Genomic DNA, 26,140 nt, shown 5'->3' with positions numbered 1-26,140 from the left:
GGAAGATGCGGCGCCTCTCGCTGAATGCGAAGACTGTTCCAGGGATGGATTCCAAGAGAAGAGGTCGGAAAAGGAAGCGTCCAGCACGAAGGACTCGGCAAAGTGATCCTCCGACTTGGGGTCAATTGAAGAAATTGGTGGCTCAAGCTCAGGAATTAGTGACTGCTCAAAGGACTCCTTTTACCCCTATGACAATGTTTTTGGCTATGTTGGCTGTTCTTTCTACCTCTTCTGTTCAAGCTGATGATTTATACTGGGCTTATGTTCCTGACCCCCCTTTGCTACAACCTGTTTCCTGGATGGATGCCGATTTCCCTGTATTTTATTTTTTTAAATTTTTTTTTAAATTTATTTTTATTTATTTATGGCTGTGTTGGGTCTTCGTTTCTGTGCGAGGGCTTTCTCCAGTTGTGGCAAGTGGGGGCCACTCTTCATCGCAGTGCGCGGGCCTCTCACTATCACGGCCTCTCTTGTTGCGGAGCACAGGCTCCAGACGCGCAGGCTCAGTAATTGTGGCTCACAGGCTCAGCTGCTCCGCGGCATGTGGGATTTTCCGGGACCAGGGTTCGAACCCGTGTCCCCTGCATTGGCAGGCGGATTCTTAACCACTGCGCCACCCGGGAAGCCCCTGTATTTTATAATGATACCATTTTGGGGGATTTTATTGGAAATATTAAGATGGCAAATATGTCTGTGAATTATTCCAATTGGTTTAGTTATTTTCCTGTATGTTTAAGTCCGCTAAATTTGAAATCAGGATGTGTTAAAGCTATAGCTTTCGAACATACTGTGCAATATGCTGGAAAGGCAGAATCACAATATGCAACTAATAACAGAGTTGCGTATCGCTTTACTGGTTCTTCTCTTACTTTATATTGTAGGCAGATAGTAAAACGAGGAGATTCATCTACATTTGTGTATTGGTATAAAGATCATCAATTAATTAACATTCAGGAACGTATTACCCAAGTTAACCCTAAAGATCCTTTTAATCATTCTATACTTATTAAGAATTTACAACCTTCTGATTCTGGACATTATCTATGTGTAGAAACTTCTACAGGAGGGCAAGGCACCTTACTGGTGGGTCATCAAGTGACCGTGTTTTCCCGGCATTCGCCGGGTCTTTTGCCTTCATTTATCCCTACTGCTTTTCCTCAGTCAAGTTTTGAGGTCTGTAATTCTACTCGGATCTATGTAACGGCGCATAAGTACAATGAATCTGACTGGGATTGGGAAAGAATCAAAATGCATATTCTTAGTGTATGGTCTGACAGCAAGATTAGTTTGGATATACGTAAATTAAATGCAGAAATTCAAGCTATACAAGAATCACATCTAGATGAAAATCATCCAACAGAAATTATAAAATGGTTGGTTAGTCAACTACATTGGCTCAATCCCCAAAACTAGATTCAGGGTGGCTTATCTCTAGCCATTATGTGTTTTCTTATGTTGGCAATTATCCCATGCTTTGTAAAATTTGTTCTGCAAAGATATGTTCATCTCAGTACTGAGCTCCATGGTTTGCGTTTACAACAACATGCTTTAAAAAAGAAAAAAGGGGGACCTGTGGGAGGCATGCAGTCTTAGCCGGAGGTCACTCCTGGTGGAGACAGTATGTCTCTCACAAAAAGCAAAGTCACTTAAGAGCTTTGCCCCCTTGACTTGGAATGCACTCTTTGTTCCAGGCCTGAGGGATGTAAAAGAGATTAGCGAAGCTATCTCAAGCCAGGAGACCTCAGGGAACTGAGAGTCCTGGTTGTTCCTTATGGCTGGGGGCTGTGCGTGCCTGGTTAAGGGAAGTTATTGTTCAGGAATGATCGTTGTAAACTTGCTGATGTCCGTGGTGGTGATTGAACTGAGACGATAAGCAATTTTATGGGTTCATTGTCTGATAATGGGTTCCTCTTCTGTCTATATAAGATTCAGTAGATTCTAAATAAAGTGCCTTGCAACCATCAGTTGTCTTGGTCCTTCTGATCCCATACTCGCGGTGCTATTCAGTCCCTTGCCCCTCTCCGTCGGGATCTGGAAGACCCTCTGCGGTGGCTGGACCATCGCAGTGGGTTAGGTCTGGCCCTTGGGCCAGGTGTGTCTCCTGTCTACTACCCAGTCTTCTGTCCATTTTACATGGCACTAGCCTATGTTCCTATGTGTAGTGAATCACTTTTCAAGGGCTCAGAGGATACACGCTTCTCTGAGGTTAACCAGCAGGTAATATAAGAAGACACTAAGTACCTTCAAATAAAAGGAAGTGAGGTATTAATTTTCCTCTCTTTCCCTAAACTCTTCTGGTAGATTAGAAGAAAAATTCTTGGAATCATGCAGCATATACTCTTCAGTATGGCTCCTTTCCTGAACATAATGTGTGTTTTATGTCACTGTTGTCCACAGCTGTAGATTGTTCATTCTCATTGGTATACAGTATTACATCATGTGGGTGTTTTGTAATATATCCATCCATTATGAGTATTTGGGTTTTTTACAGCTTTGACTAATTATGAATAATGTTCCTATGAATGATCTTGTATATACCTTTTGAATGGACATTTAATTTCCTTTCTCTTGGGGCTGTACCTAAGAATGGCTTTTCTAAGTCATAGGGTTTTGTATGTTGAGCTCAGTAGATCCTGCCAAATGGTTTCTCACAGTGATTGATTCCCATCAATATTCCAACCAGCAGTGTGTGAGAGTTCTTCTGCTCCATATCCTTGCCAACACTTGCTATTTTCCATCTTTCTCATTTTTTTTTGTTCTTGTAGGCACGTGGTGGAATATTTTGTGGTTTAAAGTTTAATTTCTCTAAAATCTTAAGTCTCTTTACATCCAAATACCCTCCTCTTCTTTTAATTTCCATTTATTTACTTCAATTGGATCTTTTTCATGTGAAAGTTTGCATTCTGGATTATGCTGATTGTATCTCTACTGTGCTGTTTGTTCTGTTCCTCTGGCCCATCCTACTTCCTTTAAATTGGTAATTACTGTACATATAGAGGCTTGCTCAGATTCAGATTTGTGGAAAGAGTACCTGAGAAGTGGTGTTGTACTTCCTGTAGCCCTACATCAGGAGCCTCATCATGTCAGGCTGTCTTTCCTCCTGTGCCCTTGAGACTGATCACTGGGTCCAGGTGTTATCATCCTGGTCCACCCATTATGAAATTTCCCATCTGCCTTTTGACTCATGGCTTTTGTAGCCCCTTAAAGATTATGGCCTAGATCTACATTTCATTAGTGGTTGTAAAGGATGATGTTTTAATTTAATAATTTATTAGCTAGAATTCTTCTGTAAAACAAACTTCCCCTCCTTAATTACAAGGTTACCTTGAGGTCTGGTCCACACAGAAGGGAAGGATGCATGTTATTCTTTTACACTATTTCTACTTTCAAAAATAGTGATTTGTTTCCCTGGGATCCTCCAAAGGTGAACAGCGAGTTGGTTTTATTTGTTCTTTCATAGATGTTCATATATTTCATGTTTTAATACATTGCAGTCATTAATGTTTTTGGTGTTCAAATTTTCCCTTCCTCAGTCTCTGTAACCCCCATCTTTTGTGTCTTTTGTGTCCTTGACATACTTTCTGGTAATGGAATCTTGTCTAGACTCATCTGGTACAATCCCTATCCAGACCTGGTATCAGCCATTTCTCTAAGGAAGCCTGGTTCCTTTTAGTGGGAAATGTTTTTATAACATTCAGTCTGGGACAAGAGTTGCTCATTGCTACTGGGTTGGTCTTGTTTCTTGTCCTTTAAGTGCATGGAGCTGGTAAATATGTATTATATTTGTTATGAGACTATATATCATGTCCTTCCATCCTGGGCTGCTCTTCTGTCACCTATAAGAAATCATTCATATCAGTTTTGTTTTAACCTTTCCAAAAAATATAATCAATTATAACATGTATATTAGTTTTCTCCTCTTTTCATACATAAAAGGTGGCATATTCTACTCCAGTGCTGTGCAATGGAAATTTCTGCAGAAATGAAAATGCTGTGTATCTGTGTGTCCCACACAGTAGCCACTGGCTACCTAAGAGGCTGAACACCTAAAATGTGTCTACTGTGACTAAGGAAATTATTTTTAAATTATTTAATTTAATCTAATTAAATTTTAAATAGTTAAGTACGGCTAGTGGCTACTGTATTAGACAGCAGCAGCTCTACACAATTTTGTGCACCTTGGTTTTTCACTGAACAATATATCCTGGAGATGACTCTGTACCCGTACAGAGAGGGAGTCCTCATTGATTCTATAACTGCATAATCCACCAGATGTAGATGGACCATAGGTGATCATCCAGCCCTCTGTTGGTGGACATGTCAGGCATAAGAGCAATCCAGAGGGGAGGTCCATCTTGTGAGAAATCTGTGAAAACTATCCACTAAATCAGGAGACTTAGATGTGCAGATCAGGGTCCTGGTCTGGGCTTGTCTTTGAGAACTTGGTCTCTATGCTTTCTGTCTCCTGTGGATCTGGGTCCAGGCCCCCACCACTGGGAGACAAGGTCCTAAATGAAGAAGAAACTCCATGTCACCTCTGATGGACCCCTCAGATAACTAAATGGGAGGGACCACCCTCCTAGGGATAAGACAGACACAAAATCACTCTCGACATCTATCCATGCAACCTGGCCAAGAGCTAAGAGAAAATAACCCTCTAGCTCGCACCCATGACAGAACCAAGACTGAAATCACACAGTGTTACTACCTTGACATTCACTGTCCTTCTGGGAGGGAAATCTTGTCAGGAGAAAGTAGTAGCCTCTTAGGGCTCTTCAAGAGAACAAAGGTGTGGGTTACGAGTTGCCTCGGTTTCCCAAGTACAACCTCTCCCCTCTCAACTGCATTATTTCCTGTTTAGATGCCAGGTTTCCAGGACTCAGGGTGAAGCCTGAACTAAACTTGTTTGGAATGGAGTCCCTTTGAGGTCATACCTCACCACCCTATGGCGTGCGCACTAACATCCACCTTGCTGCCTGTGGATGTCTCTAGTTACCCAGGTCTACTGATCAGGAGGGGGAAGGTATGGGATGCAGATGTGGAATTGGACTGACCATGCCTGGTACACAGTAGACACCTAATTCACATTTAATAAAGAAATGAGATGTAGATGCAGGAGTAAGCAGGAAATGAAAGCTACCTATATGTCCTTTCATTCTTTTTATACACATAAATTCTTCAAGGAGCAGTGGGATTACACAACAGCCTCTAAGTAGATTTGTGTGACACTATAGTGGGTTATCTATAAAATGGTACATTGATACCTACCTCACAGGTCTGTTGTGAGGAGAAATTAACAAACCAATAAGAAAAGGGAACCCTCATACACTGTTGGTGGGAATATAAATTGGTGTAGCCACTATGGTCGATAATATGGAAGTTCCTTAAAAAACTAAAAATAGAACTACTATATGATACAGCAATTCTACTCCTAGATATATATCCAGAAAAAAGAAAACACTAATTCGAAAAGATACATGTACCCAAGTGTTCATAGTACATTGTTCATTATTTACAATAGGCAAGACATAGAAACAACCCAGGGTCGAGGAGAGCACCCAAGATGGTGGAGTAGAAAGACCCTGAGTTTACCTCCTCTCATGAGCACACCAAAATCACAACTATCTGCAGAAAAAACATCAATGAAAAAAATAAAGGAACCTACCAGAAAAGATCTTCTACAACTAAAGACATAAGGAACCACAACAAGATGGGTAGGAGGGGCGTATTCACAATATAATCAAATCCCATACCCCATGGGTGGGCGACCCACAAACTGGAGAATAATTATATTGCAGAGGTTCTCCGACAGGAGTGAGAGTCCTGAGCCCCACGTCTGGCTCCCCATCCCATGGGTCTGGCACCAGGAAGACGAGTCCCCAGAATTTGTCTTTGTAAGCCAATGGGACTTAATTGCAGGAGCCCCACAGGGCTGGCAGAAATAGAGGTTTCACTCTTAAAGGGCACACACAATCTCACATGTGCCAGGACCAGGACAAAAGCATTGATTTGATAGGAGCCTAGGCTAGACCTACCTGCTGGGCTTGGAGAGTCTCCTGTAGAGGTGACGGGGGAGGGGAGTGGCTGTGGCTCACCCTGGGGACATGGACATGGTGTCAGACATACTGGGGAATATTCAACCCTGTGAACACTCCTGGCAGCTGACATATTGGCTCATTAGTTCCAAGACCTGGTGCCAACCAACAGCCTATAGGCTCCAGTGCGGGGACACCTCAGGCCAAATATCCAACTGGGTGGGGACACAGCACCATCCATCAGCAGACAGGCTGCCTAAAGGATAAAGGGCTGATAGCCACCTCTGGGCACACCCCTAGACACAGCCTAGCCCACCAGAGTGCCAAGATCAAGCTCCACTGAGCAGTGGACAGGCATCAGACCCTCCCAGCAGGAAGCCTACACAAGCCTCTAGACCATCCTCAACCACCAGGGGGTAGACAGCAGAAGTAAGAAAACTACAATCCCACCATGCAGGCCAGACCCTACCCTAGTGCCAGCTGGGCCCTGATCCTGCATGCTAGCAGGCCTACACAACCTTCAGGACACCCCAGACCCCAAACCCAACTGTGTCAGGAACCACCCTTCCCCATCAATGATCTGAAACAAGTTCTGGGATCCCTGGGCCCTGCAGACAGACTCCAGAAACCAGCTCTGCCTGCCACTAGTGTGGCACTAACCCCAGGATCTAGCTTCACCTGCCAATGGGTGAGCAATAGCCCCAGAGGCTTTGGGACACTGGCTCCACCCACCAGTGAGCCAGCACTAGCCCTGGGGCCCCCTAGGATTCCTCAATGAGCCACCTCATGATCGGGCCCTGCTAAACAGCAGCCAGCAGCATCAGTACAAGGCAGGACCTGGCAACTAACGAGACTAGGGCCAACCAAGCCTACAAGGCCACCCACAAAGTCAGCCCACCACAACAAAAGGACCCATACAGCCCTCTTAGGGGGAACCCCTAGAGCATATACGTTGGGTGATTAGAGGGGAGTGCACTGCTGGGACACATAGGATGCCTCCTACAGAGGGTGACTTCTCCAAGGTTGAGAAACATAACTAACCTACCAGATACATAAAAATACAAATAGCAACATAGACAAAATGAGGCGGCAGAGGAATATGTTCCAGACGAAGGATAAAGTTAAAACCCTAGAAGAACTAAGTGAAGTGGAGATAGGCAATCTACCTGAGAAAGAGTTCAGAGTAATGATTGTAAAGATGATCAAAGAACTTGGGAGGAGAATGGATGCCCAGAGTGAGAAGTTAGAAGGTTTTAACAAAGAGAAAATATAAAGAGCAACCAAACAGAGATGAAGAATATAATAAATGAAATGAAAAATACACTAGAAGGACTCAAAAGTAGACTAAATGATTCAGAAAAACGGATCAGTGAGCAGGAAGACCATCCATCAGGAAGCAGAGTTGTGGAACTCACTGCTGAAGAACATAAAAAAGAAAAAAGAATGAAAAGAAATGAGGACAGTTTAAGAGACTTCTGAGACAACATCAAGCACACGAATATTTACATTATAGGGGTTTCAGAAGGAGAAGAGAAAGAGAAAGGTCCCAAGAAACTATTTGAAGAGATAATAGCCAAAAACCTCCCTAATCTGGGAAAGGAAATAGTCACCCAAGTCCTGGAAGCCCAAAGAGGCCCATACAGGATTAACCCAAAGAGGAACACAACAAGACACATTGTAATCAAAATGATGAAAATTGAAGATAAAGAGAGAAGACTAAAAGCAGCAAGGGAAAAGTCACAAGTAACATACAAGGGAACTCCCATAAGGCTATCAGCTGATTTTTCAGCAGAAACTCTGCAGGCCAGAAGGGAGTGGTCCAATATATTTAAAGTGATGAAAGGGAAAGCCTACAACCAAGAATACTCTACCCAGCAAGGCACTCATTCAGATTTAATGAAGAAATCAAAAGCTTTACAGATAAGCAAAAGCTAAAATAATTCAGTACCACCAAACCAGCTTTCCAACAAATGTTAAAGGAACGTCTCTAGGTGAAAAAAAAAAAGGTCACGACTAGAAACAAGAAAATTATGGAATGAAAAAGCTCACTGGTAAAGGCAAACAGTAAAGGTAGGAAATCATCCACACACACAAAGTTAGTAGGGAGGTTAAAAGACAAAAGTATTAAAATCATCTGTATCCACAATAAGCAGTTAAGGGCTACACAAAACACTTAAGTGTAAAATATGATATCAAAAACAGTAATCATGAAGGAAACCAAGATGGCAGAGGAGTAGGGGGATGTGGAGTTCATCTCTCCCCACAAATGCATCAAGAATACAGCTACAGGGCTTCCCTGGTGGCGCAGTGGTTGAGAATCTGCCTGCTAATGCAGGGGACACGGGTTCGAGCCCTGGTCTGGGAAGATCCCACATGCCGCGGAGCAACTAGGCCCATGAGCCACAACTACTGAGCCTGCGCGTCTGGAGCCTGTGCTCCGCAACAAGAGAGGCCGCGATAGTGAGAGGCCCGCGCACCACGATGAAGAGTGGCCCCCGCTTGCCACAACTAGAGAAAGCCCTTGCACAGAAACGAAGACCCAACACAGTCAAAAATAAATAAATAAATAAAATTAAAAAAAAAAAAAGAATACATCTACAGATTAAACAATTCTCACAGAACATCAGCTGAACACTAGCAAAAGACCTTGGACACTGGAAAGGACAAGAGAGATCCCTGCATAACTGGGTAGGATGAAAGAAAGAAGGGAAAAAGAAGAGGAGAGGAAGCAGGACGGGATCTGCACCCCTAGGGGGGCGGGAGCTAAAGCAGAGGAGAGGTTCCTGCATCCGAGGAAGCCCCCTCACCAATGGGGAAATCAGTTGGGACAGAAAGGGGAGTATCTGAGGCTGTTGGAGGAGGGTGAAACAGCCGGTCTATGGCAGACAGGACAGAGTGAGACACAGATGGTCCATGCCACAGCCCTGTGTGCCCCAGACTGGGATGTGTGTCCACCATACATGGGGGCTGAGAGCTGGAACCTGGGGATTGGAGAGCAAACTGTGGGGAGGACTGCTGTTGGCTGTGAGGAGACAGCCTGACGGGATGGGAGGGAGGAAATCCACAACCAGGAATGCTTGTGGAGGAAACCCAGACTGCCATAGAAGCAAGGCTCCACTGTTGAATGACACGCAGGGGGTGGAGCCACCATTGCAGCCTCTCTCTCCACACACCGGCCCCTCCCCCACCCAGGTGCTAGGAAAAGCCCCCACCAGGGCTGGCCTTCTCGTGCCTGCCGCCAGGTGCTAGGAAAAGCCCCCACCAGGGCTGGCCTTCTCGTGCCTGCCGCCAGGTGCTAGGAAAAGCCCCCACCAGGGCTGGCCTTCTCGTGCCTGCCGCCAGGTGCTAGGAAAAGCCCCCACCAGGGCTGGCCTTCTCGTGCCTGCCACCACACCTGCTGCCAGGCACTAGGAAAGGCTCCCACTAGGGCCGGAGCTCTCGCACACGTGGCTGCTGGCTTTCTTACGCAGCTGTCGCCACCGGGGCACCTGCGACCCAGGTAGTTGTGCCATCTCCACACCCTGCCCTTGCCGGGGCAGACCTGAGTGCTCCAGGGCAGCCTCAGGAGCAGACTAATGTGGGTAGCCCACAGGCAGAGGTGGGGCAAAAACCACAGCTGAGCCCCAGGGGCAGGGTGATTAAGGAAGAGGAACAAAAATCTTTCCATGAAGCTGCACAAACCACAGATTAAATCCCCATGATCAGTTTGGTAAACCCTGCATCTATGGAATATCTGAATGGACAATGAGTGTTCCCCAAACTGAAACCGGTCTAGTTCTAGCAGCTGTGGGCTTTGGGGACTAGTACACACAGGAGATGGGCCAGGTCAGAGTCTGAGCTGCCCCCACAGTGCCCACAGAGGGACCAGACACCTACCTAGAGGTTTTGGAGGGCCTGGTAGGGAGGTGGAGGGTGGCTGTGACTCATGGTGGGGGCAAGGATACTGACAGCTGAGACCCCAGGAAAATATAATTATTACTATTTTTTAATGTTTTGTTTGTTTTGTTGTCGTTTTATTATTATTTGTTTTTATTTCCTTCTTGTCATGAAGAACCTAAGGGCAAGACGGGAATAAAGACACAGACCTACTAGAGAATGGACTTGAGGATATGGGGAAGGGGAAGGGGAAGCTGGGACGAAGTGAGAGAGTGGCATGGACATATATGCACTACCAAATGTAAAACCGATAGCTAGTGGGAAGCAGCCACATAGCACAGGGAGATCAGCTCGGTGCTTTGTGACCACCTAGTGGGGTGGGAGGGAGACACAAGAGGGAGGTGATATGGGGATATATGTATATGTATAGCTGATTCACTTTGTTATAAAGCAGAAACTAACACACCATTGTAAAGCAATTATAATCTAATAAAGGTGTTAAAAAAATGTGGTATATATACAATGGAATACTACTCAGCCATAAAAAAGATAAATTAACACCATTTACAGCAACATGGATGATGTAGAGATTATCATAGTAAGTGAAGTCAGACAAAGACAAATATCACATGACATCACTTATATGTGGAATCTAAAATATGACACAAACGAACTTATCTATGAAACAGAAACAGACTCACAGACATAGAGAACAGACAGGTGGTTACCAAAGGGGAAGCGGGGGGAGAAAGAAAGTAGGAGTTTGGCATTAACAGATACAGATACACACTACTATATATAAAATAGATAAATAACAAAGACCTACTGTATAGCACAGGAAACTATATTCAATATCTTGTAATAACCTATAATGGAAAAGAATCTGAAAAAAAAAAAATATATATAACTGAATCACTTTGCTGTACACCTGAAACATTATAAATCAACTATAGTTCAATAAGAAAAATTTTTAGGAAAAGAACCCGTGTCCTCAACAGATGATTAGTTTAAGAAGATGTGGTATATATATACAATGAAGTATTACTCAGCCATAAATAAAATGAAATATTGCCTTTTGCAGCAACATGGATGGACCCAGAGATTATCATACTAAGTGATGTAAGTCAGAAAGAGAAAAACAAATATTATATGATATCACTTATATGTGGAATCTAAAAAATTCTACAAATGAATCTATATACAAAACAGAAATAGACTCACACATATAGAAAACAAATTTATGGTTACCAAAGGTGAAAGGGAAGGAGAGGAGGGGTAAATCAGGAGTATGGGATTAACAGATACAAACTAATATACATAAAATATATAAGCAACAAGGTTTTACTGTATAGGCCAGGGAACTATATTCAGTATCTTATAATAACCTATAATAGAAAATAATCTGAAAAATATATATATATATAACTGAATCACTTTGCTGGATACCTGAAACTAACATAATAATGTAAATCAATTATACTTCAAAAAAAAAACCAATAGATGATATCTAACACATACTAATGTAAAACTTCAACAAATGTATGTATGGTTTCTCCTGTGTTCTCCCCCAACAAAAGAGATGACTTACACATGAACAATTCATAGAGATCATTGGGATTTGCAGTAGCAGGAAAAGAAATGTATACATATTTATATGATGGATTAGCTTCTGTGCCACTTCGCTGTAGATGAGTTAGCTAATTATGGTGAGGAAGAAGCAAATCATCCCCTCATTATTTTGTGTGTGTGTATGTACAATATAATGATTCAATATTTTTATATATATAAATATATATATATATATATATATCTCGTGAAATGATCACAACATAAGTCTAGTTAACATCCATCAACTTACATAGTTACAATTTTTTTTCTTGTGATAAGGACTTTCAAGATCCATTCTCTTTAGCAACTTTCAAATATGCAATACAGTATTTTTAACTGTAGTCTTCATGTTGTACATTACATCTCCTGACTTACTTATTTTACAACTGAAAGTTTGTACCTTTTGACCCCCTTCACCCATTTCGCCCATCCCCACCCCCAACCTCAGGCAACCACCAATCTGTTCTCTATATCCACGAGCTCAGGTTTGTTTGTTTGCTTGCTTTTTGTTTTCATTTTTTGTTTTTCAGATTCCATATATAAGAGAGTTCTTATGGTATCTGTATTTCTCTATCTGATTTATTTATTTCATTCAGCATGATGCCCTCACGGTCTATCAATTTTGTCCCAAATGGCAAGATTTCGTCCTTTTTTAAAGCTGAGTAATTTTCCGTTGTATATAAACATTTTCTTTATCCATTCACCCATCGATGGACACTTAGATTGTTTCTATGTCTTGGGTATTGTAAATAATACTGGAGGTTAACATGGTGGTGCAGATATCTTTTTGAGTTAGTGTGTTCATTTTCTTGGGATAAATATCCCAAGAAAGCGGAATTGCTGGAACGTGTGATAATTCTATTTTTAATTTTTGGAGGAACTTCCATAATGTTTTCCATAGTATGTGCACCAAGTAACATTCCCATCAACAGTGCCAAAGGGTTCCCTTTTCTCCCACCCTCGCCAGTACTTGTTATTTCTTGTCTTTTTGATAATCGCCATTCTGACAGGTGTGAGGTGATATATCATTGTGGTTTTGATTTGCATTTCCTTAATAATTAATGATGCTAAGCATCTTTTCATGTACTTGTTACCCTCTCTGTCTTCTTTGGAAATTTTTCTTTTCACATCCTTTTTTTTTTTTAAAATCAGGTCGTTTGGGATTTTTTGCTGTTGAGTTGTATGAGTTGCTTAAATATTTTGGATATTAACCCCTTATCAGATATCATTACTTTTTATTTGATGGTTGCTGATCTTTTTTACCTTTCATTTTGACATTGGAATAGCAGCCTCCCATTGATCCCCAGAAAGGAGAAAGGACAATAACAGAGTATAAGGATGGGTCTGCTGTACAATAGACTGAAAACAGGAGACTTGAGTCCCAAATATCAGATTGGTCTTTGCCTACAGGACCATGGGTAGTCATTTTCCCTGTCTGGTCTCAGCCCTAACACAGAAAAACATTGCATATCCCAATGGTTAGAGTGGGGGGAAAACTTGGGCACATTTAATTACTGGTTTCATGATCTTTAGCAAATGTTGAGCCTCCATATAGATGAGACCCAAATGTAATGTCTATGCATTACTTATGCATACATGGAGACTATAAGGAGAGAGTTATGGACTGAATTGTATCTCCCCAAAATTCATGTTGAAATCCTAACCCCTAGTACCTCAGAATGTGGCTGTTTGAGGAGATATGGCCTTTAAAAAGGTTATTAAGGTAAAATAAGTTCATATGGAAGGGCCCTAAACCAATATAGCTGGTGTCCTTAAAGGAGGAGATTAGGACACAGAAAACACAGACCTGGGAATGACCATGTAAGGATACAGCGAGAAAGTGGCCATCTGTCAGCCAAGGAGGGAAGCCTCAGGAGAAACCAAACCTACTGAAACTTTTACCTTGGGCTTCTAGCCTCCAGAACTTTGAGAAAATAAATTTCTGTTGTTTAAGCACCCAGTCTGTGGTATTTTGTTATGAAAGCCCTAGAAATCTAATATAGGGAGGAAATGCACAAACGTGATATTTTTTTAAAAACTTAATGAGTGGTAGATGGCAAATTGTTTATTAATATCTGGGTTTGGCTATAGTTTTCACTTTTTCTAAATTAGTATGGATCATCTTCAAAATCAGAATTAAAGCTTATGGAGGAATTCCCGGGTGGTCCAGTGATTAGGACTCTGTGCTTCCACTGCAGGGGGCACGGGTTCGATCCCTGGTTGGGGAACTAAGATCCTGCATGTTATGCGGCACAGCCAAAAAGATAAAAAATAACAAAATAAAGCTCATGAAAACAGTGGCTGGTAGGAAATATTTCAGACATAGAGATAGTATAGAAAATAGTATATCAGGGAATTCTCTGGTGGCCAATGGTTAGGACTCTGCGCTTTCACTTCTGTGGCCCAGGTTCAATCCCTGATCGGGGAACTAAGATCCCACAAGCTGTGCAGTGCCGCCAAAACAAAACAAAACAAAACAAAAACAGACACTGGGGATCTCTCATCACACCAGAAACAACCATGCTAGCACCATGATCTTGGCCTCTAGAACTGTAAGAAAAATTTAAAAATAAATAAATAAAAATTTAAAAAAAACTTCTTTAAAAAAAACAAGAAAATAGTATATCAGACTTCAGTATACTCACATTAAGAAATAAAACATTACATGTAGAGGTGAAAGTCACTGGTGCACCCTTCTATGATTTCCCAGAGGTAACCATTATCAAGATATGGGGGGTTTCACTCTTGAAATCTTTCTTTACATTTTCTCCTCAAGTGAAGTATAGTATTGTTTTGTTGCATGTTTTACTCATAGATGCCTGGCTCCCTAATGGAAAAGGAGAAAGGAAGAAACATAAGGAGAACAAATCCACATTCACCTCTCAACAGTGTGACCTGCCATTTATGCTTCCTTGCCACGTGACTTCTCTTTCTAGAGTTTCTAAAATGGACACACCCATTGTCTCACTTTATATGCTGTAGGTGGCACCAATAGAATATTATTATCCACCACATACTATTTTCAGTCACTTTTTTATCCACTGTGTCAAAATCTTAGAGTTTCCAGGTGCCAGGTAGCCCAAAACAATGACGCAGTGTCTCCTGAACATGAAACTTCTTCCCTTTATCCAGGCCTAATTTTCTGTCTTTCATTCACACTGTTGCTTATCTAGGCCTGTACATCTAGAACCTAATATGAGCCAACCGGATGAAAGAAGACAGTGATTGAAGGGAGTTAGTTTTCCTGTGTCCAGATTAACACCCAGATCCCTCAGTTGGTTTAGGGATGCAGGCTGTATAGAACTTGAGCTGAGTTTGTATTACAAGTGTTGGGCATGTGTATATTTTCCTTTCCTTTTATTATTTTTATTTGCACAAGGAAGTACTTCAAAGGTGTTTTCATTCACCTGTGTTGATTGTTCCTGGGGACTTACCTGAATGATCCTGTGACTAAACTTCCCCTGAATTCTCCCTTCTGGAAACTGTGGGGCCGAGTGCTGGGTGATCTCATGCAGTTCCTCACCCTTTCCCTCCCCTGTGGCACTCACTGCTTTGCTAACTGGGTGGCAAAACTGATGAACATGCTTTCAATTCAAGGGGCTTTATTTGGAGGGCACAGAAAGAAGCATGTTGTGAAATTTACTTTCATCTCTTGACCTTCACTAAAATCCTGGGAAGTGGAGACATTGTCTGACTGCTGAATGTAAGGTTTATTTGAGAGACATACTTGCCCGTCCGCTAGGCATCTGTTATGTCCCTGAAGCTGCCCAGTTGGGACTGTCATGTGGTATATTCATGAACTACTTCTGGAACCATGCTATTCTATTACCTAATTCCCTTGGCTTAGGGATGTTCCTCATTCTGACACCGACCAGTTTCCTGGGCTGGAGTTTTGTTTTTTTTTTTTCACTTCCCAAACTGACACTTTTGTTGTAAATAAAAATAGAAAGTGCAGGAGGTGGGAAAAATTGTTTGAAACCCTTAAAGTCTACTACTTATGAATAAGCACTGTTACCATTTCTTCATATATTTTCTCAGAAATTGTACTTTGCAAATGTTACCGTATTTAAGAATGTAAATGAGATAATATCCTTACACTTTTGTAAAATGCCTTTTTAATATAAATATCATATTATGAAGGTCAATTCATGCCAATCAATATAAATGCACATAATAATAAAAATGGCAGTAGAAACACTAATGGCCAATTTAGGTATGATAATCATAAGAACTGTTAATTATAACTGCTGACTCCCTCAGTTCCCCACACTGTGGTAAGTGCTAAACCTGTACTTGCTCATTTAATCCTCATCACAACCTACGAGGAGGAGCTCCTGTTGCCCGACTAACCATCAGGGGACTGAGGCACAGTGATGGCGGTGCTAGCCAGTCACAAGATTAAGATATGAACCAATTCTGTGTGGCAGCTGAGCCCCACATCTAACTAGTGTACACTAGCGCTTCTCATCTCATGAGACACTCAACCTTACTGTTCATCAGGGCACAGCAAAATAAAACTAATTAAGGTCCCATGGTTTTGTTCTCAGTTAACTAGGCAAAAGTTTAAAATATTGATTTTAATCAGTGTGGTTTGGAATTTGAGGACCTGTGTCCTGTTACATTGTGGAAGGGGCTCCTCCAGATCTTGCTCCCTTCCTGTGTCTCTGGGATGTTCCTATTCTAAAGTGAATGGCTTTTCCTGTGCTTGGGGCAGAAAGTGCTTGTTTCTCCAGCCATTTTAATATTTTATGTAATTGCAAGAGCAATAGGTATTTATTATAGTTAAAAATAGGTGATATAGGGGCTTCCCTGGTGGCGCAGTGGTTGAGAATCTGCCTGCCAATGCAGGGGACACGGGTTCGAGCCCCGGTCTAGGAGGATCCCACATGCCGCGGAGCAACTGGGCCCGTGAGCCACAACTACTGAGCCTGCGCTTCTGGAGCCTGTGCTCCGCAACAAGAGAGGCCGTGATAGTGAGAGGCCCGCGCACCGCGATGAAGAGTGGCCACCGCCTGCCGCAACTGGAGAAAGCCCTCGCACAGAAACGAAGACCTAACACAGCCATAAATAAATAAATAAAAATTAAAAAAAAAATAGGTGATATAGAAAGGTAAACAAAATAATAGTACCTCAAAGCCCACCACGGAAAGAAAAGCTCTTCTAATGTTTTCATCTGCATTATATTCCTCCAGAATTATTCTTATGCAGGTATTATATATTTATACATGTATGCATACATTTATATATTTACATACAAAGCATAAGATCTCACCTTACATTTAATTTTGTAACTTATCTCACTGTAGTGGGTTGAATTGTGTGCCCCCCAATATTTCCAAATCATAACACCCCCATACCTTAGTTGGAAATAGGGTCTTTGCAGATATAAATAAGTTAAAGATCTCGAGAGATGATTGGATTCAGGATCGTCCCTAAACCCAATGACTAATGTCCTTATAAGAGAAAGAAGGGAGATTTCACACACACAGGGAAGAAGGCTATGTGAAGAGAGAGGCAGAGACTGGAGTTATGCTGCCACAAACCAAGGGAAGCCAGGAGCCACCAGAAGCTGGAAGAGGAAAGGATGAATTCTCCTCTGGAAGCTTCAGAGGAAGCTTGGCCCTGCCAACACCTTGATTTCAGATTTCTGGTCTCTAAAACTACGAGATAATGAATTTTTTTTAATCATTATGTTGTACACCTGAAACTAATATGTTATATGTCAATTATATCTAGATTTTTTTTTTAATGGCTGTGTTGGGTCTTCGTTTCTGTGCGAGGGCTTTCTCTAGTTGCGGCAAGTGGGGGCCACTCTTCATCGCGGTGCGTGGGCCTCTCACTATCGCGGCCTCTCTTGTTGCGGAGCACAGGCTCCAGACTCGCAGGCTCAGCAATTGTGGCTCATGGGCCTAGTTGCTCCGCGGCATGTGGGATCTTCCCAGACCAGGCCTCGAACCCGTGTCCCCTGCATTAGCAGGCAGATTCTCAACCACTGCGCCACCAGGGAAGCCCCAAGAGATAATGAATTTTTGTTGTTCTAAGCCACGAAGTTCCTGGTACATAATTAGTTACAGCAGCCCTAAGGAAACTAATACACTCACTAACTACATATCCCAAATGTCATTGAATAAACATCAGACTGTATCCTATTTTTTCATGTCTATGGGGACAGTAATGCCAAAAAAGATATATTTTAAAGATTAATATGACTAAATTTCTCTTAGGTGCTATTGATTTTTATGTATTGATTATATTGTTGCTAATCTCCATTTTTTTTTTAAGATTTTTTTTGATGTGGACCATTTTTAAAGTCTTTATTGAATTTGTTACAATATTGCTTCTGTTTTATGTTTTGGTTTTTTGGCCACGAGGCATGTGGAATCTTAGCTCCCCGACCAGGGATCGAATCCATACCCCCTGCATTAGAAGGCGAAGTCTTAACCACTGGACCACCAGGGAAGTCCCACCAATCTCATTTTATAGATGAAAAACTGAGGAACAGGGAGAACAAGGACTTGGCCCAGGACTGCACAGTTAGGGAGCAGGACAGCTTGGATTTGTACCCAGCACCTCCTGCTCCAGAGCTTGGGAAATTGTCAAAGATTTGTTAAGTGACAGGAGCAGTCTATACAAGCACACTTATTTTGGGCATCATTAAAAGTAGTAGTATTCATATATTAATATATTTATATAAAATATCTGGACTTAGTGACAAAAAGTAGCTTGTGACCTTGGTGTTGTTCATTGTATCAACAACATGAGCATGTTCATTGTAATCATGGGGGCAGAACTGATCTACAGTGAGATAAGGAGACAGTGGGAATGAGGAATGTTTACAGGGAAAGCAGAAAACTTTCTGATGTTAATAAGGAATGCAGAAAACTCTTTCTGGAAGTTTGATTTTAAAGAGGAAAAGAGAGAGCGAGAGACATAGAGATAGAGACAGGGACAGAGATGGAGACAGAAAGGCTTGTGGCTGCATGGGGATGAGGGTGCCAAGGAAGGATTCTTTCAAAATCTTCAGTTCCTTGAAAGTTTCAAAGTTAATATGCAGGAGCCATATCATCTCAGATTTAACCATTGAATTTTCCCATATTTCCCTCTTATCTCCACTTTAGAGTTAATGAGATGCCTCTAATGGAATAGTATGGGTTTTGAGCTTAATATATATTCAGTTATTAGTGAATGGAAGAGTGGATAATTGTGTATCAAAGAAATGGTAGTACAAGTAATAAATGCTGAAGAGGGTGTGGAGAAAAGGGAACCCTCCTACACTGTTGGTGGGAATGTAAATTGGTGCAACCACTACGGAAAACGGTATGGAGATTCCTCAAAAAACTAAAAATAGAGTTGCCATATGATCCAACAATCCCACTCCTGGGCATATAGCCAGACAAAACTCTAATTTGAAAAGGTACATGCACCCCAATGTTCACTGCAGCACTATTTACAATAGCCAAGACATGGAAACAACCTAAATGTCCATCAACAGATGAATGGATAAAGAAGATATGGTACATATACAATGGAATACTACTCAGCCATAAAAAAGAATGAAATAATGCCATTTGTGGCAACATGGATGGACCTAGAGATTATCATACTAAGCGAAGTAAGTCAGAAAGAGAAAGACAAATGCCATATGATATCACTTATATGTGAAATCTAAAACATGACACAAATGAACATATCTACAAAACAGAAACAGACTCACAGACACAGAGAACAGACCTGTGGTTGCCAACGGGTGGTGGGGAGGGAAGGTTGGGAGTTTGGGATTAGCAGATGCAAACTATTATATATAAGATGGATAAACAACGAGGTCCTACTGTATATCATAGGGAACTATAATCAATATCCTGTGATATTGATGCAAGAGGGAGGAGATATGGGGATATATGTATATGTATAGCTGATTCACTTTGTTATACAGCAGAAACTAACACAACATTGTAAAGCAATTATACTCCAATAAAGATGTTAAAAAAAAAGATATCACACACACACACACACACACACACACACACACACAAAGAAAATTAAAGGCCAATATCACTGATGAACAGAGATGCAAAAATCCTCAACAAAATACTAGCAAACTGAATCCAATACTTTAAAAGGATCATACACCATGATCAAATGGGATTTATCCCAGGGATGCAAGGATTTTTCAATAGCCGCAGATCAATCAGTGTGACACACCACATTAACAAATTGAAGAATCAAAACCATATGATCAACTCAGTACGTGCAGAAAAAACTTTTGATAAAATTCAACACCCACTTATGATAAAAACTCTCCAGAAAGCAGGCATAGAGGGAACATAACTCGACATAATAAAGGCCATATATGACAAATTCACAGCTAACATCATACTCAACGGTGAAAAGCTGAAAGCATTTCTTCTAAGATCAGGAAAAGACCAGGATGCCCACTCATGCCACTTTTATTCAACATAGTTTTGGAAGTCCTAGCCACAGCAATCAGAGATGAAAAAGAAATAAAAGGAATCCAAACTGGAAAGGAAGAAATAAATCTGTCACTGTTTGCAGATGATATGATACTATACATAGAAAATCCTAAAGATGCCACCAGGAAACTACTAAAGCTCATCAATGAATTCAGTAAAGTTGCTGGATACAAAATTAACATACAGAAATTGTTTGCATTTCTATACACTAACAACAAAGTATCAGAAAGAGAAATTAAGGAAACAATCCTATTTACCATCCTTTATTAATTTTTATGTAGACAAATTGTCATATTTTCTCTTGGCTGTGTACCTAGGCGTGGAACTGCTGGGTCATATGGTAACTCTCTGTTTAACTGTTTGACGAACTGCCAGACTGTTTTCATGACTCTGACAGTCTTGAAGAGTACAGGCATACTTTGTTATCTTCTCGTGATTAGACTGTGGTTGTGGGTTTTGAGAAAAAATACCAAGGAGTTGAAGTGCCCTTCTCATCACATCACATCTGAAAGGACATGGTACCCATGTGACACCACTGGGTCACTGGAAATGCTGACCTTCATCACTGGGTTAAGATGCTGTCGAGTTTCTCCAGTGTACAGTAACTGTTTTCCATTCACCTACTCAATTCTTTAGAAGTGACTCACTAAGTCAGCCCTGCCCTCAGAGGTGGAAGGGGGAAGGTTCACCTCATGGAGGGAAGGTATCTATATATATTATTTTGAATTGTTCAATAAAGAAAATTTATCTCCTCTCCCACTTCTTTATTAATTCATTTATTTATATTAGTATGGATTCATGTATATTTTTATTATAAAGTTTGTGTTATTTTACTGAATGGATACATCCTGAAAATGTGAATTCTGTGATGCAGTACAAGTATTTTGACTTGAGTCAGGAACCTGCCAAAGAGTTACCACCACCATTATATTTCAGCACTAGTATATTGTCTAATTGTGGTATATTAGACCATACTTTAGGCAATATATTTAACCATGGCAGAGTGTGAGACATCATTTTAGATGATTTCATTGCATACTCGGAAATCTATTAAGAAAGAAATAAAAACAGGTAAGACAGAGTTTATTTAAATTACCATAAAAATTATTGCTAACATGCCTTAAATTTATTTGCAAAATCCTTTTCAATGAAGCAAAAATATGGGATGTAAGGGGAAATGTGTGCTTCATTTGAAAGTCCAATGTCTAAAGCACAGCCTTCAAATTGTCTGACTGATTCTATGGAAGGTATTTTACAATTTGAGCTTTTTAGCAACTGGTAGCATTACAACATAATCCTTGTCTACATACAAGCAAATGAATTCTGTCCTGGGGACAGAAATACCTCCTGGAGAAATACTTATTTGTCTCCATTTGAAACTTCATTTCAACACTCATGGTCTATAAATTTGACAAAGAGGTGGATGTTGACATTGTCAAGGTAAATTTCAGTGGACGTGTGGGAGAACACAGCCCCGTTAGATAAGGGATGAAGTCTGAGTCAGAGGGCAGATGCAGGGAGATGTGAGTTGAGTATCAAGAATTCTTTGTAGAACTTTGGTACAAAGGGAAGAATCTATGTAAAGAGGACAGTAACTAGAGATGTGAAGAGGGGTTTGAGGCATTAAATTATGTTTTCAAATCATCAATTATAAGGGACTTGAGCAGGTTGAAATCTTAATGGGAAGGAGCCATCTCTTTTTAGATTTAACATCTGAATTTACCGCACCAGTCTTTCCACATTTTACTTCCTAGTTTCCATCTGGAGAAGCCTAAAACTTAACCAAAGGGATGGTGTGGAGTTTGATCTTAATGCCTGTTAACTGTATGAGTGGATGGATAGATGGATGCAGGATTTGTCAAAAATGTGCTGGGAATTCACAGACTTTTATCTCCAAGTGTAGAGCTCCTCATGCAGATGATTGAACCCATGGTGGTGGGTGGCTGAGAGGATGCGGCTTCTCAGGACTCTGCAACTGACGGCTGCAAGATGGGAGCCCTCAACGTCAGTGTTCAGAAGCGCATTTAGGCAGACTGCCACACCTTATGTCCTGGAGGGATCCATCCCTGACCTGAGCAGGTGAGTTCACAGACAGGCTTGCCTTCCACCTGGGGGAACGGGACTACTGTCTGCTCAGAAGAATGTTGTGGTCTAGCTCTTGTGCCATTTGGAAAGATTTAAGAAAGTATAGATTTGGCACCTCTCTAAACTTGAATTCAACATATATAACAGAGATTTTTTTTACCTTCTAGGCATACACACTATCATTAGGAGCCCCCAGAGTCCACACACATACATACACACACACACACTGGAGCTTACAAGCAGGCAGTAGCATTAGGAGATCCTGCAGGCTTATGCGGCTGTCGCTCATTGTTAGGCTGCCTAGGTAACTAGACCCATTTGCATTAAAAAAAATAATGACAAGGGCTTCCCTGGTGGCGCAGTGGTTGAGAATCTGCCTGCTAATGCAGGGGACACGGGTTCGAGCCCTGGTCTGGGAAGATCCCACATGCCGCGGAGCGACTGGGCCCGTGAGCCACAATTACTGAGCCTGCGCGTCTGGAGCCTGTGCTCCGCAACAAGAGAGGCCACGATAGTGAGAGGCCCGCGCACCGCGATGAAGAGTGGCCCCTGCTTGCCACAACTAGAGAAAGCCCTCGCACAGAAACGAAGACCCAACGCAGCCAAAAATAAATAAATAAATAAATAATTTTTAAAAAATGACAATTATGATTAACAGAGTCTTTTGTATAGGAGAAAAGCTTTTATTTTAAATAACTTTGGTATCTAGTTAAATATGATGACAACAGATTTTCCACTTATCACGTCGGAAAGTATAACAATAAACTATTGAGGATTTCCAGTGGGTGAGCATGTGGGGAAGCCTACACATTCTGATATTGCTGGTGGGGACATCAGGCAGTACGTCTTTCCGGGTTGATTTGTCAATGTGCATTAAAGAGTCTGTGCACTTGCAGTCTGTATGTATTTGGGGCCTGCTCCTTCAAGTATTAATCCTCAGCATGACAACTGTCCCTCTATTAGAGAGTGCATATTCCTTATGACATAGGTTGTCTGGGGACTCTGCTTTCAAAATAACGGTTCAAACATACTCCCTTGTTTGTTTGTTTTAGCTTTATTGAGGTATAATTGATATATCAAAAAATTACAAATGTTCAATGTATACGTCTTCTTGAATTTGGACGTATGCATACACCCATAATACAATCACTACAACCAACATTCTAAACATACCCATCACCTCCAAAATTTTCCTTGTGTTCTTTTCACACTCCCCTGTTTTTACAGAGTAGGAAATTGAGGTCGAATCAGGTTTGCTGACCTGTAAAAATACAGGCAGACCTAGCATCCTGGAATCAGAAATGAAGATACAGATTATAAAGGTGACACAGGTCAGCAGGAAAGCAAAATTTACTTGACTTTGGTGTGATGTGTGGCTGAGCATCATGCAGTCTGTGTTTGGACATGTAAGGTGCTGGTCTCTGCTTTTCCTCTTAGTAGCAGGATGACCCCCAGCCAGGTTACCTAATCTCTGTCCATCGTCATTTCACCAGCTACAAAATGGTGTAGAAATCATATTCTCTACCTACCAGGAATGTTGTGGGAAGTATATGAGATTAAAAAGTAGCACACATTCAGGAAAGCTGAGTTCTCCATGGTTTCCTGAGGTCAAGAGTCCTGCTTTTTGCAAGTTTTAAGTTCCAACCATCCTATGACCTTGCATAAATGGTCATTCAATTATGAAATAGTACAAGGACTTATTGAGTTCATCTGATACAGAGTGTGATAAGAGCTGTAGTGAAGACTGGAAAGTTATTACTTGGAAATCACTGCTTCTTCCTTCCCAACTACAGTCTTAAATGGAAAGGCTCTTTCCTAAATGGGATCTCATTTACCTCTATATCTGAGAGATTTTATCCAAAAAACAACGAGCACAAGGGAAATGACTTACCCAAAGCTGGATGATGTGCCTGGCCCCAGTGTCCTATTGCATTGTTCCTTTGTAAAGCCTCCTCTTTTTGGGTTATGTTGCACGTACTATTCTTGAAAAATTAACACAGAAGATAAAAAAGTGGAATGCGAAAGTATATGAATAAAGTGAAATGGGGTAATGGTTTTGATGGTTTCTTTTTCAAACCCTATGGAGCTGATCCAGTGATTGTTTACCTTCTTCCTACACTAACTGACAAGTTACTCCAGCAAAGAGATAGGACACAGAAGTTAATACATAATGGAAACTTATACATTTCCCTTCTGCTTAACACTTCCAATTATCATCATACAGTCATGCTATTTGTCAATCCCAAACTCCCTAACTATCCCTTCCCTCCACCCTTCCCCCCTGGTCAGTCATGCTATTTGGATTACGTCAAGGGAATCTCCTATCAAGGAAGAATGGGTATGGGATAGGAGAGGAACTAACATCTATTGAGTGCCCTGTGTACCATATGCTGTGTATGACACCTGATATATTTTGTTCTTTTGCTCCTCGGAACAACTGTCTCATATAGCTATAAATGCTTCCATTTTATAAATTAGAAAAGGCAAACTCAGAAATATTATGTAATTTCTAAGACTATTGCCATAAGTGTAGAGATCACAGAAATCCTAATCCTGAGGCAATGCTCTCCTCATTTTTACTTTGTGGCCATGCAAGGCTTTGGGATAAGTGTTTTGAACTGAGTATGCTTTCCTTGACAAGTCATGCATGTATGGATGGATACTAATACTTTTCTTTCTCCAAGTGGACACTTTCAGTAAATATAAGCATCTAGGTCTCAAAAAGAGATCTGGGCCATGGCTTTTCGCTGGAGTGTCTGGCAAATAATATTTACCCAGTAAAAATGCATTGAAATCACGAATCCATGGATCAGTGAATGCATGTAGAGCTCCTACAACAAAATACCAAAACGATCTGTAAACAGTTCACAGATGAAGAAATGGCCAATAATCACAAGAAAATATGTTCTAACTCACCAATAATTTAAGGAATGCAAATGAAAGCATTTAAATATCCTTTTATCACCTATCATCTGACAAATATAGAAAAAAACGAATAAAAATCAACAAAAAAATCACAAATAAAAACTTGAAAACTGGCTCTGTGTGTGGAGGCGGAGAAGCAACTTCAGTACAAGTCCAGGATACAGAACGCTGTTAGAAATAAATTTAAATATTATGGACAACAGTTTAGAGGTGGGTAAGAAACGAGAATGCCCCGATGCTTTATGAGGGAATTTAAACTACTGAAATAAGCCACAGGGGGACTTCCCTGGCAGTCCAGTGGTTAAGACTTCGCCTTCCAATGCAGGGGGTGTGGGTTCGATCCCTGGTCAGGGAGCTAAGATCCCACATGGCTTGCAGCCAAACAACCAAAACATAAAACAGAAGTAATATTGTAACAAATTCAATAAAGACTTTAAAAATGGTCCACATCAACAACAACAAAAAAAATCCGCCCCCCCCCCCAAAAAAAAGTGAAGTCCCAGGGAAGATGTTTAGCATTGCAGGGAAATATTTTCACATGGACAAAAGTAAGCTGGTAAGAGGATATTTGCTGCAGCATTGCATGAAATAGAAAAGAAAAAAGGTAAAATATAGGAAGCAATCTAAATGTCCATAACTATATGACTAAAGGCTAACAAACCATTTATACTTCTCTATGGGCTTCAAGGCAAAATAGAAAAAACTTTAATTCCAGAATTAGCTGCTGATCAGGAGATAAAAAAATTGTATCCCTGATTAATTAAAATCCACTACAGTCAATACTCTGGTCTGAATAATGGTCATAATAATGGATAACTTGAATAGTTGTCAGGATTAAAGGACATGAATATAAAGTACAATTTCTTAAAGCACCTCCTCACATAACATCTTCCTTCATATCACACTTTCCTAACATATCACAGTGCAGAAATAAATGAAATAGAGACAAAGAAGACAATAGCAAAGATCAATAAAACTAAAAGCTGGTTCTTTGAGAAGATAGATAAACAAAATTGATAAACCTTTAGCCAGACTCGAGAAAAAAAGGGAGAGAACGCAAATCAATAAAATTAGAAATGAAAATGGAGAAGTTACAACTGACGCCACAGAAATACAAAGGATTATAAGAGACTACTACAA

This window comes from Balaenoptera ricei, chromosome X (genome assembly GCF_028023285.1).
Source record: "Balaenoptera ricei isolate mBalRic1 chromosome X, mBalRic1.hap2, whole genome shotgun sequence".
Lineage (NCBI taxonomy): Eukaryota > Metazoa > Chordata > Mammalia > Artiodactyla > Balaenopteridae > Balaenoptera > Balaenoptera ricei.
Note: the sequence above shows the minus strand (reverse complement) of the source record.